This window comes from Trachinotus anak, unplaced genomic scaffold (genome assembly GCF_046630095.1).
Source record: "Trachinotus anak isolate AG129_WGS33_773 ecotype Australia unplaced genomic scaffold, CSIRO_AGI_Tana_v1 ptg000001l, whole genome shotgun sequence".
Lineage (NCBI taxonomy): Eukaryota > Metazoa > Chordata > Actinopteri > Carangiformes > Carangidae > Trachinotus > Trachinotus anak.
Window position 1 is genome coordinate 9,427,763 of NW_027273852.1, and position 16,565 is coordinate 9,444,327.

The 16,565-nt window shown below is 37.7% G+C and overlaps 1 long non-coding RNA gene across 5 annotated transcripts in view; it reads right to left on the reverse strand.

The window, feature by feature from the left end:
* Positions 1-16,565, reverse strand: part of LOC139618979 (uncharacterized) — an 85,894-nt gene that overhangs the window by 67,170 nt on the left and 2,159 nt on the right. The gene's annotated exons all lie outside the window — the stretch shown is intronic.

Here is a 16,565-nt window from a genome sequence, read left to right on the forward strand (position 1 = left end):
TCCACTCCTCCAGTTTAAAATGCTGGCTTTGTAGTCTACACGCCAAAAATGAGATAACCCTGATGACATCATCCCTAATGACATCATCAGGGTTATTTTTCAGACTTTAAAAAGCACCACTGGGGCCAGAGAAGACTGTATAAAACTGTTTTCACAAGATTTGTGGTCCTTCATGACTGAAACTGATTATAAGACTGACTTTTATTGTGTAAAACTGGTAGTGTCCCTTAAAGGAAGGAAGGAAGGAAGGAAGGAAGATAGATAGATAGATAGATAGATAGATAGATAGATAGATAGATAGATAGATAGATAGATAGATAGATAGATAGATAGATAGATAGATAGGGAATGAAGTCCCCCCCCCTGCAGCAACACACTGAAACCTCTTGCTAACAAACAGCAGAGGTGAAAGGCCCTGCTTCCTTTCTTCACTAATCTGCCTCTACAATGTTTAATCAGCACATCAAAACATTGAGGGAGAGGAATTTCCGTGCGTGGTGAGCATATTAGGGATGCAGTCACAGCGTTAACTAGCATTGATGAACTGTTTGCTTATGCAGTAATAATTAACTTCCATTACATTACTTTGTGTGATTACTTTCTTAATTGCCTGAATTATGCATCAATTTAATATCTAATAACCAGTCTCAGACATTAGACACTGTTCAGACACAAATTGCATGTAGTTTCCTAGCTTTAATTAAACACACCAGAATAAATGAAACGATGTAGGATGGATGTCTTGCAGTGATTTCCTGGGTGCTTAAATATGCTATTTATTATAAAAGCATATAAAATTCACTTTCTCCTCAGGAAAGCAAACCACAAGATGCCAATTATAGTATGCAAGTTGCTTTGCCATGGCTTTTTCAGAATCTAGACTAATAAATTTGTTGAGTGGGACTCATTGTTATATTATGCAAATACATTACCATGCCATTTTTTAAGTTTCAAATTTTGTGTGCAGAGCAAAACATGTCCCCAAAGATGATTTTAATTATATAGCAGAATGGGCTCATGTTTTGCATTGTTATTGTCCTCTAGTAAGGAACCGGTGAGCTGGGACAATAAATTAGAGTCTATGCAGATATTCAAATTATTTCTCATATCACTTAAATGCAACATATCTTATACATATTCTCTGCATGAAATATGGTCATGTGCTTACTGGTTGAAGCTCAAAATGAATGACCTCATCAGATATATAAAAACTCTATAAAGGTATTACAGCCATAGAGCAATTATAGGAATGTTATTTTAGACACGTTGTGGGTCGGTGCATCAGTGTGAAGAAAATCCTTCTGCCCAAACTAAATGACTTTGCTCATCTCTTGCAATGCAATGCAAAAATAAACATTTTAGAATGAGGCCCATCTTTCTCAATTGTGCCCTTCGTGGTACCTGATTTGAATTTGATTTACAGGTAGTAAAGCAACTGTATGTCATATGAAGAGAATTTAATTAAAAAGCACACCCATGGAAGCACCAGGTCATTCAATGAATTGATATTAACTTTTAGTCCTCTTGTATCATCATTTTACCCTCACTCAAAAAGTGACACATCCACTTAAAGAGAAAAATGATCCCTATTTTCCTCATCAGCAGTAGTTTGGCAAACATACATGTAACAGAAAAGCAACACACACAGACTTCTCTTCAAAACAGCATAAGAAAACCCTTAAAAATGATGTGATTAAAAACTATACTTTACATCAATTATCAAGAATTATATATGAATTCAAATAATAGCAAATCAAGGCAAAATTCACTATGCAGAAACAAAAAATAACCTATGGCTGAAATAAAAATCTATTTAGCTCATCTAAAGTCATGCAAATCCTTGTGACTGGTGTGAGGTCTGGCAGAATCGTTAGTCTGCTTTTTAAATGATCTCCAGAGCTGGTGAGCTGCTGGCAATGCAAGGTTAGACAGAAAATGATGGCAGCACGCGGATGCTTCACAGACCTCATGATAGTTTCCGTCTGTCATTATTTACGTCTGACTAGTCGCGTCATGTCAGCTACCTAGAGAGACACTTTTAATGTGAACCCCCCTCCGTTCTCCTATTGCTTTTCACAAGCAGTGTAGTATACCATTATTTCTTTGCTTCAGTACCTTTAGGTGAAGCTCGTCCCCCCATCAGCCACAATCAAAGACAGATCCTCTGCTTGATATTATACATGCCTGTGTCTTACAGAGCTGGCACAGAAGCTACATACCACAGTGAGAAAGGCAATTCTGTATCTCATCTGACTAATTAAATAAAAAAGGGGAAAAAAAAACATTGGGTGATGTGGTGCTTGGGGATTTAAAATCTGGATCTCAGAAGATTTTGGAGGGTACAGCTGCAGCAGCAGTTCCATAACGAATATGTGAAATAGTTGCTGTATAATCTGTAGTCATTAGCTCACATAGTATGTTCTCTCGAGCAGAGTCCACTATAGGATGTTATGGGTTTTTAAGACTGACTAACTAATGAAACAACAAAAGCCAAGCCAAACAGGCTATTTTATGAGTTCTCTCTCACAACGTACAAATTTATTTCACAACAGTTACCCTCAAGCTCGATAGGATGGCCATTTATCACAGCACTACCCATGAATCAAGTCACGTTGTAAAATCGATCATTGATTCACCTTATTCCCTTGTTTTTCCATCTGAGCCACATAATGATCATTAAACTGACCACAGCATGTCCAAAAAATGGATTTATAATGCACTGAGCGCAGGCTGAAACATCACAAGAATGGTATCCTGAGGAAAAGATGACATAGATATAGCATACACAAAAAAGAGCATTAATTTACTGTATCTTAAGACTATAAAACTCCTTCCTGCAGCTTTAAGTACAGTACATTTGGGCTGTGGAGCTAGAAACCACAGGCCCAAGACCTTTTGGCTGGAGTCCATCTCTACGCTTTGTGCACGTGATCCCAGCCTAGATGAGCATGCTTTAATGGGGCTGCTTAGCCCCATCATGACCCAATGAGTGCCGGCTGTGGAGTGGATGTGCATGGTGTGTGTGTGTGTGTGTTCCCAGCAGGGAGACAGTGCCTTATGAAGGTCACAACTGCAGCAGTCTGGGGCTCTCTAAGTGAACCCTGGAGAGGATAACAAGCCACATCTAATGCTCTCTCTTTGTGCTCTCACAGCCACTGATCCACCTGAGAATCGTGCAACCTAAAACACACAAAAGCGAAGCAAAACTCTAAAACTGGATAACACGAAAAACATACATTCAGCTCCTCGTGAAAATGCCGTTTCCAATTACTATGCAGAATTATTATCTCAACATGGGTCTAAAACATATCAGTCTTGACCTAAAATGAGAAATGTGGTGTTTTGCAAAGCAATTCTTGCATAGCCTGTATACAAAAATGGAAAAATGAGGAATACCATTTGCCTCAAGGGAATTTCGGTTCAACCACAGTGTTTGACAGTACTGTCCTGTGTTATGGCCGCCTAATGGACAATGTAGCATTAATTCAGCTTCAGATGAACAGGCAGGACAGCAGAATCAAAAATTAGGAAGGGGCCCTAGGTGTATGAATTATGCATATTACATTACCATAACCCTACAATACACTGTGCGACAAAACAATGCAGTGAAAATTGGGCTTCGACTGAGATATTGAAAAATTTCCTACATGGTTCTTAGACTACCTTAGAAGTGAAATTGCATTAAGCTTCCTCAATAACAGGAGAACCCATATGAGATTTGTATGTTCACATCTAGTCCAGTGAACAAAACACTATGTAAACAAGTCAGGCCTAATTGAAAAGAAAGTCTCCTGACTGCTTTCCCAGGGACCTATCATTCAGGTAGATGGGAATTTGGTTAAATGGCAGGAGAGAAATTACTTTTTTCATTGATTTTCCTTTAGACATCAAAGGCAGATAAATGAAATGAAGCAATTTTGTTTGTCGAGTTCTGAAATGGTATTCAAGCAAAACATGTCAGAAACTATTATTTGCAATCATGTTGCTCTTATTAATCCTGAGGAAAAAATGGATAAATGAAAATGCACAAAGGGGTTTACTGGGCTACAACACATTTTCAGTTTGCATTAGGCCACATGCAGTGGCAAGAGACACATGCAGTCACACAGTAAATAAAGTGAAAAATTAAACTCTAACTTTTAAACAAAGTTTTTTAAACAAACATCATTTGAGAATTGGTTTATATTATCATTACAAGCGATCCAAAAATGAGTTGCATCTAATATAAATGTAAACACACTACAAGAAAAATCATTCCCCTGTTCTACTAGCATCAGAGACTGTAGGGGTAATGGAAGAACAAGCATAAAACAACTACAACGTTTGTGATTACAAACCATGTTAAGTTCTTTTTCATGGCATTTGTGCGCAGTCCAATAAGCTTTTAACAAAGAACAACTACAACATGGCTTTTTCATGTCCACTAATTTAAGGTTGAGACTACATCTCTGATTTGTGGATCACTGCTGTAAAGGAGACAGCCTTTAGCTGCAGCACACACTTGCAGTGTGCTGTGTAAAACAGTATGTGGTATTGGTAACTGCTTCTGTTCAAGACTTGTAATCATTACCTGGCATCTTATTGCCTCTGTGGCTTTTAAAGCTTTTGTCTAACCCCCAGAAAACAGGGAGTTATAGCTGATCTTTTATTAAAACTTTAGGAGAGCGACCCCCTCCAGAGGGGGCGGAGGAGGAGTGGGACAAATTAGTGTTGACAGTAGACACTTAAAGCAGGAAAATCACAGGCCCACTGGGAGGCAGGAGCCACATGGGGCTCTCCGCCTGTGTAAAGAACACTCCAGATTTCACTTGAGATGCAGTCGCCTTTTAACAGGGCAGGGGGAATGTCAACAGACCCTCTTGAATGAACCAATAAAGCCACTAAAAGGAGAGGATTAACCAGCTGATATCAGGGACAGCGGTTTGTTTTGAATGCAGCCCCCTCCCCTCCCTCTCTGGAACATGGCCTGAACCACACTGGGCGGAACACTTCCTATGCTAAGCATCCTGCTACACTGCCAAAACGGGGGGGTAATTGTGTTAATACTTGTTTGTGATCACACCAGAGTTAAGCATGTCATTCTACAATGACTTTACTACTACTGAATGGATGTATAAAAATATGGAGTATAAACCAAATTTCTCCTGACCTCAACTTTACACATAAAAGGAGCCGTTTCCCTCTCAACTCTTTTGTATGGTAGTTGCACTATTATTGCTTTTACTGCCCATTTATCAGAGTGAGCTGCTGTTCGTAAGTGAGGCTACACAACATGAAACAGTAATTACAAGACATCAGGGGCTTTCAATCTCCTCTTAATTTCCCAACAGCTGTGATGAAAAGCCCTTAGTCCAATTAATGTGTCAAAATATGACCCAACAATGTCACGGCCTTCTCACAACCCCATAAACATCAAATAAAAGGCAAGGCTTAAAATAGATTTACTTGAACTGCAATGACAATGTTTAATTATCTATAAACCACCAAGCAAACAAGCCAAAATTGCCCAGTTAGTTTTATTTTTGCTCAGGTGTTGAACTTCATTTAACAAGTGCAGCTAAATGAGGCAGATTAAGGTGGAAAGCTATGTTAGTGACATTTGATATGAGGATAAATATATCTTGGAAGAGCTGTGAGCTTTTAAAGTTAAGGTCTGTAAATGGAAAGTCTGATGAATTGGCTGCAACATGAGAGGATTGTGATAAATATAGGTTGGGCTCTGCTCTTTTACAATCCACTACACTGCTTATTACAATTCACAAAATATTTTAACAGTGAAGTCTTGTCTTTGCTGTTTAATCTCACTAGAATAAAACATAAAATACTATGAATGAAACCTGATTAGAACTGATCTACTTCTTTACATGCAATCCTTATGAGCTAAATGATCTGTGATTTTTTTATTCATTAATGAAACTTCATGCTATCATTAGCACTTAATTCACTGGTTAATACCCAAGCTACAGAACTTTCTGTCATGTACATGTACTTGTAAACACATGGATCTGTGCACATCAGCTATGGAGAATGTGCTTGTTCTTCTTTTCAAGTCTGCTTGCAACTTTATTTGAATTTATTTCACAGTAGTTTACTGATTGTGTCATTACCACTGGGTCTATGCACTTCATTACATCACTAGTTGATACTCACCCTGCATGCTTGTATTCAAGCATTGGTAGAAGCAGCAACGTGTATATGTCGATAACTTTGATTATGCTATGTTGTTCTTATCAATGTGACATAAATGTTGTTTCATCTTTAAAAAAATGCACCTTTTCATCTGTCAAAAGGTGCAGTCTTCAGACCAAGGCCTACAGATAATGTAAAGTATTAGCTGAACAAATGTCAGGTATTTATCTGTATGCCTCAGTAAAACTTACTACATTTCAAGTTATAGAAAAAAAATAATTCCAATTATGTACAAGATTGCTGAAAAAGTACAATTAGTATTTTTGAGCATCTATTCCCTTCATTGGAAACTTGTTCTTTCCTATGTCAAGCGAGGCAGTGTTGGATGAATTTAGGCAGGTGCAACGTGCATCTGATTTATAATGGAGAAGGTGAGGGCAAAACATGGAGGGATTTCCCTTTAATCAGATCTCTTAGGAATCCATGTAGTGGACCAATACCCCAATGAGTTCCCTTTTAAAAAGCCAAGAATATTAGATTGGCTGCACGCTGCCTCAGTTTTAGCCTCAATCAGAGGGAATTGGGGAGGATTTTGTTAAATCTAAGAGCCTTTTACATCTCTGAAAAGTTCATTTCTCTTCATCTATTAACTCTGAATAAAAACCTACCATCATTTATGCATTTGTCCATTTAGAAATCCTCAAGCTCGTGAGCTGTAGATCTGAGTCCAAATTTTGAGCTTACGGATGACCAATCACAGAGGTGCGTGCTTCAGAGCTGAACCACAAATGGATCCTTCACAGCATTGTAAATCAGGACCTCAAAGAGTATTATTTAGCCTCAAGCAAGGAGTGCTTGTTTATCAGATGGTGTCGGAGTCTAGGAGAAAAACCTCCCCATAAATCTGGGTACCTTTTATGTGCTCATGGAGACGGGCTGGCTCATTCTGAGTTTAAGGCTCTCAAGAATGCAGAGGTAAGCATGGCATTCATGTCAAAGAGCACACACTGTATGATGATGAGTACCTGAAAACTAGTTCTAATAGATGTGGTTTACAAGATGTTCAAACATATTGTCATTGGTCTTCATGCACTCTCAATAAGACCTGTGTCCCAGCATAGCAACGCATCGTAACGTATCTTTTCCATTTGATTCAAGTGCGGACAAAAAAAAATATAAACCACAAATCAGTGACAAATCATAACACTTAAAAGGTGAATTCAAGGTGAATCTTTGGCTTGGCTAGAGGCTTTGCATTCATGATTTAGAGTGTGTTGTCACTATACGGGTTCAATAAGCATTGTCAATTTTTCACATGAAGTGTCAGTAGGTGCCACGCGACATCCGACAGTGTGCTAGATGTAAGTTATCACGACTGCAGCGCTGCAGCGGGTAATTCTCTGAACATTTTATTTTGTTGTCTGATATATAGCCACTCAGATACGGCAATGCTAAACCCCAGATGATAAATCAAACGTGCAGTGGCTGCCTCTGATAACTCAATAAGCACCTGGACTCCTCCTAACATGTCACACCTGCACTTGTACGTATACAGTTCTCATTCTCGGGCCTCACTGGGGGGCTCAATACACCTGCCTAGTGCATTTCAGCAGCCTAGCAGCTGGGAGAGAAACATCATGCATGCTTAATTAGGAGGATCACGAACCATGGGAAGTGGTTGGCAATTTTTAAGGCACCGTATATATTAAAGTCTATATGAAAAGCCATTCATTAATATAGCATCGGTAAATTAAAAAAAAGCTTGGTTTCATTTATGTAAGTAATTTTTGAACAAAGAGAATTTAATGACAGAAAATTTAAAGTAGCAAATGATCCACCTGAAATTAAAATGCCTGTGTTAAAATATGTGCAATATGCTTTTCTCAAACAGCACTGTTTCTAAGGTGGAAACTGTTTCTTCAGTATTTTAAACAAAGAACATGCAAAATCAAAGCAAATTCATTTTTGGTGCATTTTACTTTCACACTGCAGAGTATTAAATAGACTTGATTTAATGAGCATATTTAACAAGAGAATACCAAGGGGAGACTTTGCTGATCAATATTATTGTATACTTTCTATCCAATCAATTTAGTGCCTGCTTAGCAGCCATTACCAAGTGTAATAAATAGGGGTTTGTTTAAGAAAATAATAACATACTGATTCTCAAAACCCAGAGGCATTTATCAAATTGCATAGAGAAATGTTCGATGTCATACTGTATATGGGCAACACACAAAAAGCCTACTCAATAGATAGATTGTGCACTCTCAGACTGTCAACAAGTATTAAAGCCAAACATTACCTTTCAAACCCACTAAAGACTGTTTAGTGAATGTAAGGCAAAGTATCAGAAATGTTCATAGTCACACTTATTCCAATGAAAAATATCAAAATTTAAATAAAAAGCCTGTTTCTGCCCCTCCTAGCCCAAACATATACTTGATAAGTGGGAAAAAAAACTGTAAGTAATGAATATTAAGCCCATACTCTAACAAAAAAAACAGTAAGTTTGCGAGAAGAAAAAAATATTCTCAGTTCAAAGATATAAAAGTTTCCTTGAGCTGAAATTTGATGCCCTGTAGAAAACAACCTGCTACAGTTATTTCAGACAGGAGGTTAAATTTACAATGAGTTTTGGGTGGTTTTACGGGGCCAATCTTCAAGCCAGTGTGAGTGTTGCTTATAAGGTGCAACTCTTATCAACACTGCACGACCTATGTGTTTATCGCAGACTTTGAGTCATACATCCAATTCTGATATGAGGTGCAGCATTGCTACAGAGGCTATAAACCCTATAAGGGAGTGCGGAGGGGAGAGGCAGTATGATAACTCAGAGCGTCCTGCAGTAATTATGGTATTCATGAAAAGATGAAATTGAGTGCAGACTAAATCTGTAGCTCTAGGCAAAATCAACAGCTTGGCATTACGCTGTGACCCCTGCCTATCTTGAGGATACAGCAAACATACCAAAACTTTGCTGCTTTTTTCATCAGTCAGGAGTGAGGGAATGAAGTGCATCGATTGCTTGTGATTATTAACTAGACTGAGATAAGCCCTCTCCTTATTATGCAGATTACTGAGGCTCCCCGCTCCAGCATATTGTACAGATGCAAGGGAGCAGCTGCTCTTACAGATGGTGGGTACACGGATCTATCATTATGCCTCCATTGTCTCCACTTCAATTGTTTGGGGGACAACAGAACTGCATCAAAGAGGAATCCGACTGCAATGAATTAAGAAAGAGAAACGAAAACCATCAAGTAAATTTATACACCGGAGGCCGTGGAATGGAGAGGAGCGTAAAGCTGAAGCTATTCCATATATACAACCATGGTGTCGCCCACTCATGTATACTGTACCCAAATCTGTTGGATGCAGTACTGTGCACCAAACATATGTTGTTTTTATTAAGAAACAGATATTAATTCAAGACACAGATATTAATTCAAATAAGAAAAAAAATGATTTTTTGCAAAAAAAAAGCCTACAACCAATTTAATAAAATATAAGTGAACTTAAATGCTCTAAAAAAATATGGCAGCTGATGTTAGTTTATGAAACCTTTCCCCCAAACACAAATTTAAATTTTGATTTCATGTGTACACTTTCTTGTTAGTGTAAATAGAAGAGTCGTATCATCAGTCAAGACTACACAGATAATAACTGATGATGGCTCCAGCATAATGAATGTTGAATATATTAAATCATCCCAAGAAGGCAACCACAGTGAGGGTAGAATATGCAGACAACGTCATTTTTGCCCTTAAGGGGAACCTCTGGTTGTCCATTTGACTCGCCACACCTCCTGCTGTGCACTGCTGAGATCAGGACACTGGTAGCTCCTCTGATCAAACATGACATTACACTAGAGGGAATTACATGCTCAGATTATAGCAGAGAAGGTCACATCGAGTTGTAAGTCATGACAGCAGTCTCACACTATTTTGCCGATATAGCGAAGGGTAATATTACTTTAAAAATTAATGCAGTGACATTAAACTGAGCACAAGTTTCCGACCCTTGTCAAGCAGGCTGGGAATTTAAGGTTAGATGAAAATATCCCTATGTTGTACACAAAATATGTACATACGCACATGCACCTGCAACATTGCGTGACAAAATCAAAAACTAATAATAATAAAACAAATATTTTACGGTACCAAGTTCATACCTCCTGCCCGACATTGGAGCACAATAACAAAGACTGGGTAAACAAAAAAGTACAGAAGCTAGGTTAGACAATACGTCATTTTGTTAAGAAAAACAAACAAAAAAAAACTTAGTTAAGAGCTAGTCTTGGTATTTTTTAATTGGTTATTATTTACTGGGGAAGGGGGGCAGTGATAAATGTTCCAATAAGCAGTGTTGTATTGTTGAGGTGGCAGACAAAAAGACATAAGGCCCATCAAAGCATACAACCCTCGTCTTCTTTTCATTTTTCTGTACCAGTATAAAAGGTTAGGCTAAACCAAGTAGCCAAAAGGCAACTCAATAATGTCCACAAGATAACTGTATTTCATTTTTACTTTATGGCAATGTATGCAAACATTAAAGATGGATCTTGGATATTGATGATTCTTGTCTTTGGGTGCATTTATTCTGTATAACAGCAGCCATTGATTACAAAGGAAGCGCTCCTTCAACAACAAATGCAAGATGCCCGCTAGCATCCATATAGCAGTAGTAGTAGCAGTAATTCCCATAAGGTAGCGAGAACTAGCATTATTTGCTCCAAATAGAAAATCAATTCCTTAGCAGAATATTTTCTGTTTTCAATATCCTAAAGACGCTGCTGCCTTCAGATGACCTCAGTATGAAGTAATAAATCCCTGTTTACCATCTTCTCTCATACTATGTATTTATTCAGTATTGAAGTAAAATTAATGGCATAAACGCAACTTGCAAACAGTTCAATGCCTCCAAATACACTGGGTAAAAACACACAAAAGGTGCACCAAAATAAGTAGCTGTGTCCCAGCAGGTCAGAAAGCTATATTTCAGCATTAATTCCTTAACTCGTATCTGCTGTATTCAAATAAAAACAGTTTTTGTTTCTTCAGTCATGTGTGATGGGTGGATAGATTGAGCTCCTGTCAGAGCACAAAGCTCCCCTCAGAAGTCCACATTGCCTCGTCTGTTGTTAGGACCTGGTCCACATGGGGCCAAATTTGATTGGAAAGCCCAAAGGGAGGAGTTCCACCAGTCACAGGGGCATTGTTAGTGCCTCCAAAATGGCCAGAGAAGAATGACTGATTATGCAACCACAGCCAGGGTTACTAATAGGAATTCTATTTGAATTTTTAACATAACAGATGTTTGCTGGGCACCTCCATGGAGTGCGCATACACAGTTATGCTAATTTGCCAGTGTTTCCCTTCAAGTTAGCTCAGAGTCATTAGAGCACACAGCTAGCTTAGATCCCTCTGTCAAACTAATAATTGGCCATTATTGATATTAATTAACATTTTTGCTCTCTATGTCCTTTTTGACCCACTATCTGTTAGTAAATCCAGTTACTGAGTCCTATTAGGGCAATAAAATCCACAGGACTCTATAGTAGTTGTGAGCCATTTATCAGAAAGAGAACATAAAGCCAATTAGGAATGGGTGCCGACAGTTGTCTTCATTCTCCGCTGACTATTTCTTGATCTCCATTATAAATTGCTAATAGGGCAGATACTGGTTAGCAAAGGGGAGGAGGAGTGGAGGGTTACCATTGCTCACTCCCACCCGTGATGACAGGTGAAAAGGACCAGTAACAATATTCCTGCTTGATGAGGCTACACCATCATCAGCTGCTGTTTTTTTTTTTTTTCTTTGGTCTTTTTGTTGGGGGCATCATGGTGCACCTTCCTCTCTACTGCTGGTCAATCATATTAATTGGGCTAAAACTAGACTATCACAGAAACCATTAAATTGTTGATGGTTCATCCTCCAAAAGTAATAGCTTTTGGTCCCCCTGCTATTATGATGCAATAAGCATCGGAAACACTGTGCACCATAGGTTTATGGGCTCAGATCAAGAAATCCTAATAGGTGTATATTGACTGGTTTATTTTCCACAAAACTCCAAAGGGACTGGTTGTTGCAAGAAAATATATCAAAAAGGCTATCAACAATGGTTGGGTCTTCTCTGTAAAATCAATAGTGAGCCATAGATGGCTTGAGTTTTCACAGTTCTCTCTCGTCATTTAAAAAGACTGTAGGCTATGTGATGCCTGGAAGGACCCATGAGATTTTTGTAACACAGCACCCTAATCTGTTTTAATTTTGGTGAAATCACTGTAGGCTGTTGTTTTGAACTTGATAGCAGGTTATTGCTGCTCTAGTCTGACACTTGGGAATGAATGGTTTAGTTTTCTAGAGCAAAACAGTTCAGGAACATGAAGGATCATGAGTTGTTGTTGAAGCAGGTAGCCTAACATGACCTATATGAATTACAACTTATGCTCATGCTCCCTGAATCCAGATGCTGCTGTGGCAGCCCAGCTTTATGACAAGCGGTATAGCAGTTCTTTAAATGAGCGGTATTTAATAGCCTGGATTCAAGTGTAAAGGCTTTCTCCCCTGTGCATTACTCCAAGAACCTAATTACAAGTTTCATCATCAATCATGAGCATTATTTATTCAGTGAAATGAATTTCTAATTAATAACTGATGAGCATTATGGCCTCAAAGACTGTAAAGCAATTAATTATGGTTGGCAACAGGGAATATCCCTGTAAAGGACTATCTGGTGCACAGTCACAGCACAGCGGTGCCAACAGGCTAATGTCCACAAAGAAGAGGCACTGGATTGTTTTTGTACCTAGGCTTTATTGAGATAATTACTTTCATGAAAGTTGTCTGGGGGCTGTCATATCTTGGGGTTGTAATAAACACTGTATTTAAAACTGTATTTAAATTTTATTAAATGCTGTTTTGAACTGTCATCCTCTACGCTCTGTGCTGCCACCCTCTATCCTCACAGATGTTTTGTGTTTTTGATTTTTTTCAGACCACAAGAAGGCAAAGTATGCATTTTAAGACAATATCCTTTAATTTATTTATAGCAACTCTGTTATTTTTATGTGATGAACAATACATTTACAAGCACTGAGGGCACAATCAATATTTCAATCGGGGAGGGGGCAGTTTGCAGGGTTGCAATCCTATCATCCAGACTCAATCCCAGTTTAATGAGGAATTTAATACCAAGTGGTGACTCACATATTACATGAACTTGAGTACACATTACATTGATTCATATATTAAAAAAATATGTACAACCTCACAGTATAAAGATCAACTGTACATAAAACCTATTATTATTATTATGTACTATTATGATAACTTACTTGTTGATCATTTCCCAGTGTTGCTCAAGTTTACCTAATAAGTAATTAAAATTTCCACATTTGCTGCACGTTCATGTAACTTGACTTGTTATTTTTCAGCGTTTTTTTCAATATATTTCTTTCTACTTTTTTCACATGCAGAACTTTTTTTGTTAATCTTTTGTACAACTATTTAGAGATGCTTTACATCATGCCTTTTATATTTGATGTAATGACTATATATTTATTGTTACTAGTTCATGACCAGAACAGATGCAATCTTCTTTCTTTTTAAAAAATCTCAGGCTAAGCTTTCTGTTTTGTTAATCAACACTGATCCATGCTCTCATGATCTATGACAGCTGCTTAATGCTTGCTACAAAATGAAACTTTAGGTATTAAAATATTAAAAATATAGATAACCATTTTGCTGCATGAAATGCTTAATGCCTCAGTGCCTATCACTGAATTCTACCCAGTTACTACTACTACTACTACTTATGTACTTCCGTGTGCACAAAATAGATAAAAGAAAGTACATTTTGCCATAATTCTTAATTTTTAGACTAATTTTTTTGCAAACTTTATACATTTTAATTAGTGTTTTACAGCAAGGTCACACGACAAGTAGATAGCAGCAAGACACGCAAGCACTAGGGGAAAGAGAGGCTTGTAGTAATTACATAAAAGCTTGTGTCTAGAACTACTGTAGCCTACTTTCATGAGAAGAATTTCAAAAGGCAGCACTGATTCTGCTGGCCTGACCTCCTTCAGGAGGGTTTTACACAGAGCGGGTCACCTGAAATAATCACTCTTGAATGAGAAGAAACTAAACTAAAATTATTATCAGTTATGAAAGCAAGTATATGTTTTTCTGTGGAGTACTGTGTACAGAGAAAATAATCCCTGTGTACTGTCATCTGTAAGTTATTTATGACTTTTTCTGTGATATTGTCAGGGGCTATCATTGCATTTCTCACTGCTATAAATCCCATAAACAAATCATTTGGTATTTTCTCCATCACTGTAATTTCTCCTAATTTATACATATCATTACATCTGCATATCATTGTAGTGCCGCTGTGATAAACCCATTCTTTTCCGGGCCCATTTCAGTTACAGTATCTTGGCAACAACCATGGGTCAAACATAGACTGGTTAAAATTAAGGTAGATTATTGTACATCTTCATTCAGACATTACAATATAATAGACACATTATGGGAGAAACACAAAAAAAAAGTCAAAATGATGATAAAGAACCCCCAGAGGCTATAATTCTTTCATTTAGAAAATGGAAATCAGTGAAGCAGCTCTTTAATTTATCTGTTGTTTCAATTCAGCACAAATTTTTGCACATTTGTGGCAGTTTTTTTCTTTTGCATGTATTCATCTCACACACACCTCTATCTGCACAAAACAGAGATGGATTGAGTCATGCATGGTTGTTTGAGCCATCCTGAGCAAACATAATAAATGTGCATGACTATAATGCTGAATTGCAGCAGTGTCATAATGTGTACAACTGCTTTCTTATGGGCTCAAAGACACTACAGGATTTGTGCAGGCCTTTTAATTGAGTATAAGGTTACTTGTTGTGCATGCATGGTGTGTGCACGTGTTGTCCGGCTTGTGTCATGTTACATGTCTTTGAGATTTAGACATATGGTCTTTTGAAAGGTTTCTATTTAGTCATTCAACAATTCATTGAACGCACTGAGGATCTGTCTCTACATGCACATTGGTTTAATTAAAACCTATAATTTCTTTTCTCTGTCTGCACTGAATAGAAGAGCATCACACAAAAACTGAATAGGCAACATGTCCTCTGGGATGTTTTCATTGTATCATTCATTTTCTTCACACATGCATTTTTTTCACGGTTACAGGGGGCAGGAGTGCGTGTCAGAACGCCCTGGTCAGTCCAAAGCATACACTTCATACATAAATGATCTACTGTTTAACTTTGTAAATTGAATAATGTCTGTGTGACGACACCAGTCAAAGTAACTTCTGAATTTGGAACTATCACATAAATCCAAATTTTTTATTTATCTATAGTTGTCGTATCAGATCTAATATTTTTTCCTAATTTTCATGCTGTGAGGTGCTTCTTTATTTCAGTTGGGCATTGCAGAACCACAAATTACTATAGCACACAAGCTGGGATATTTGAATGTATCATGTCATACAGTAACAAATTATACAATCTATTGTAGCTACTCAACAATGAATTTTCATATGATATCAATATAACATTGATGTGAACCTCATCTGGAAGTTCTGAAGATAAAAGTGAAGAGTAGGCCAAATATTCATCACACACCCACATCAACAATGCCACATACAGTGTGGCTGTATGGACCAAACGGGAGATTCCAGTAAGACTAGAGTGAACACACCTCAACAGCCACCACATGTTTAGAGCACTCAAACCACAAGTCATCCTACCTCCATGCTGCTAATGTTTCCACTGTGTGTAAAGTTACGAATGCACAGTTTGTCAATATGAATTAAGCTAAATGCCCGTGTAACAATTATCTGTCAGAAACCACAGCCCATTTGCAGAGTGTCAAATGAAAGTCTTCACACCAGAACAGAACACACTGCAAAATAAGCTAAAGACATGGAATAACTCATGATAACTCATTAGTTTGCAGTGTGTTTGCACATACTATACCTGTTGGAAAATGAAGCACTACTGCTCAAAATGAAAAATGAGGAACATGTTTTCTATTGCCTGGATGTTAAACAAATAGAAATAGGTTTAATTCTACTGCAGATGCCAAAAAATTGTGAACACTCATGGAAAAAGGAGGGCCTGTTTATGTTCATATGTGTCCTCGTATTGTTGGACACTATTTGTCAGCTGTGAATTAGCCACTGCTTTTGACTGTTAACTTTGCAGTTATTATACTTTCATCATTGCATGAACAAATGTTACATTTTTACTTTGTTTCTATGTGTGTGAATGAATTGTTTGGTCTTGTTTTTATGTTTGCAACCCAGCTTGCCTCAAATTGCCACCCTAGGGACGGATAAAGTATTTGAACTGAACTGAATAGAATGCACAAGAATGAGTGCAGAAGCAAAACGACGGAAATAAACAAACCACAAT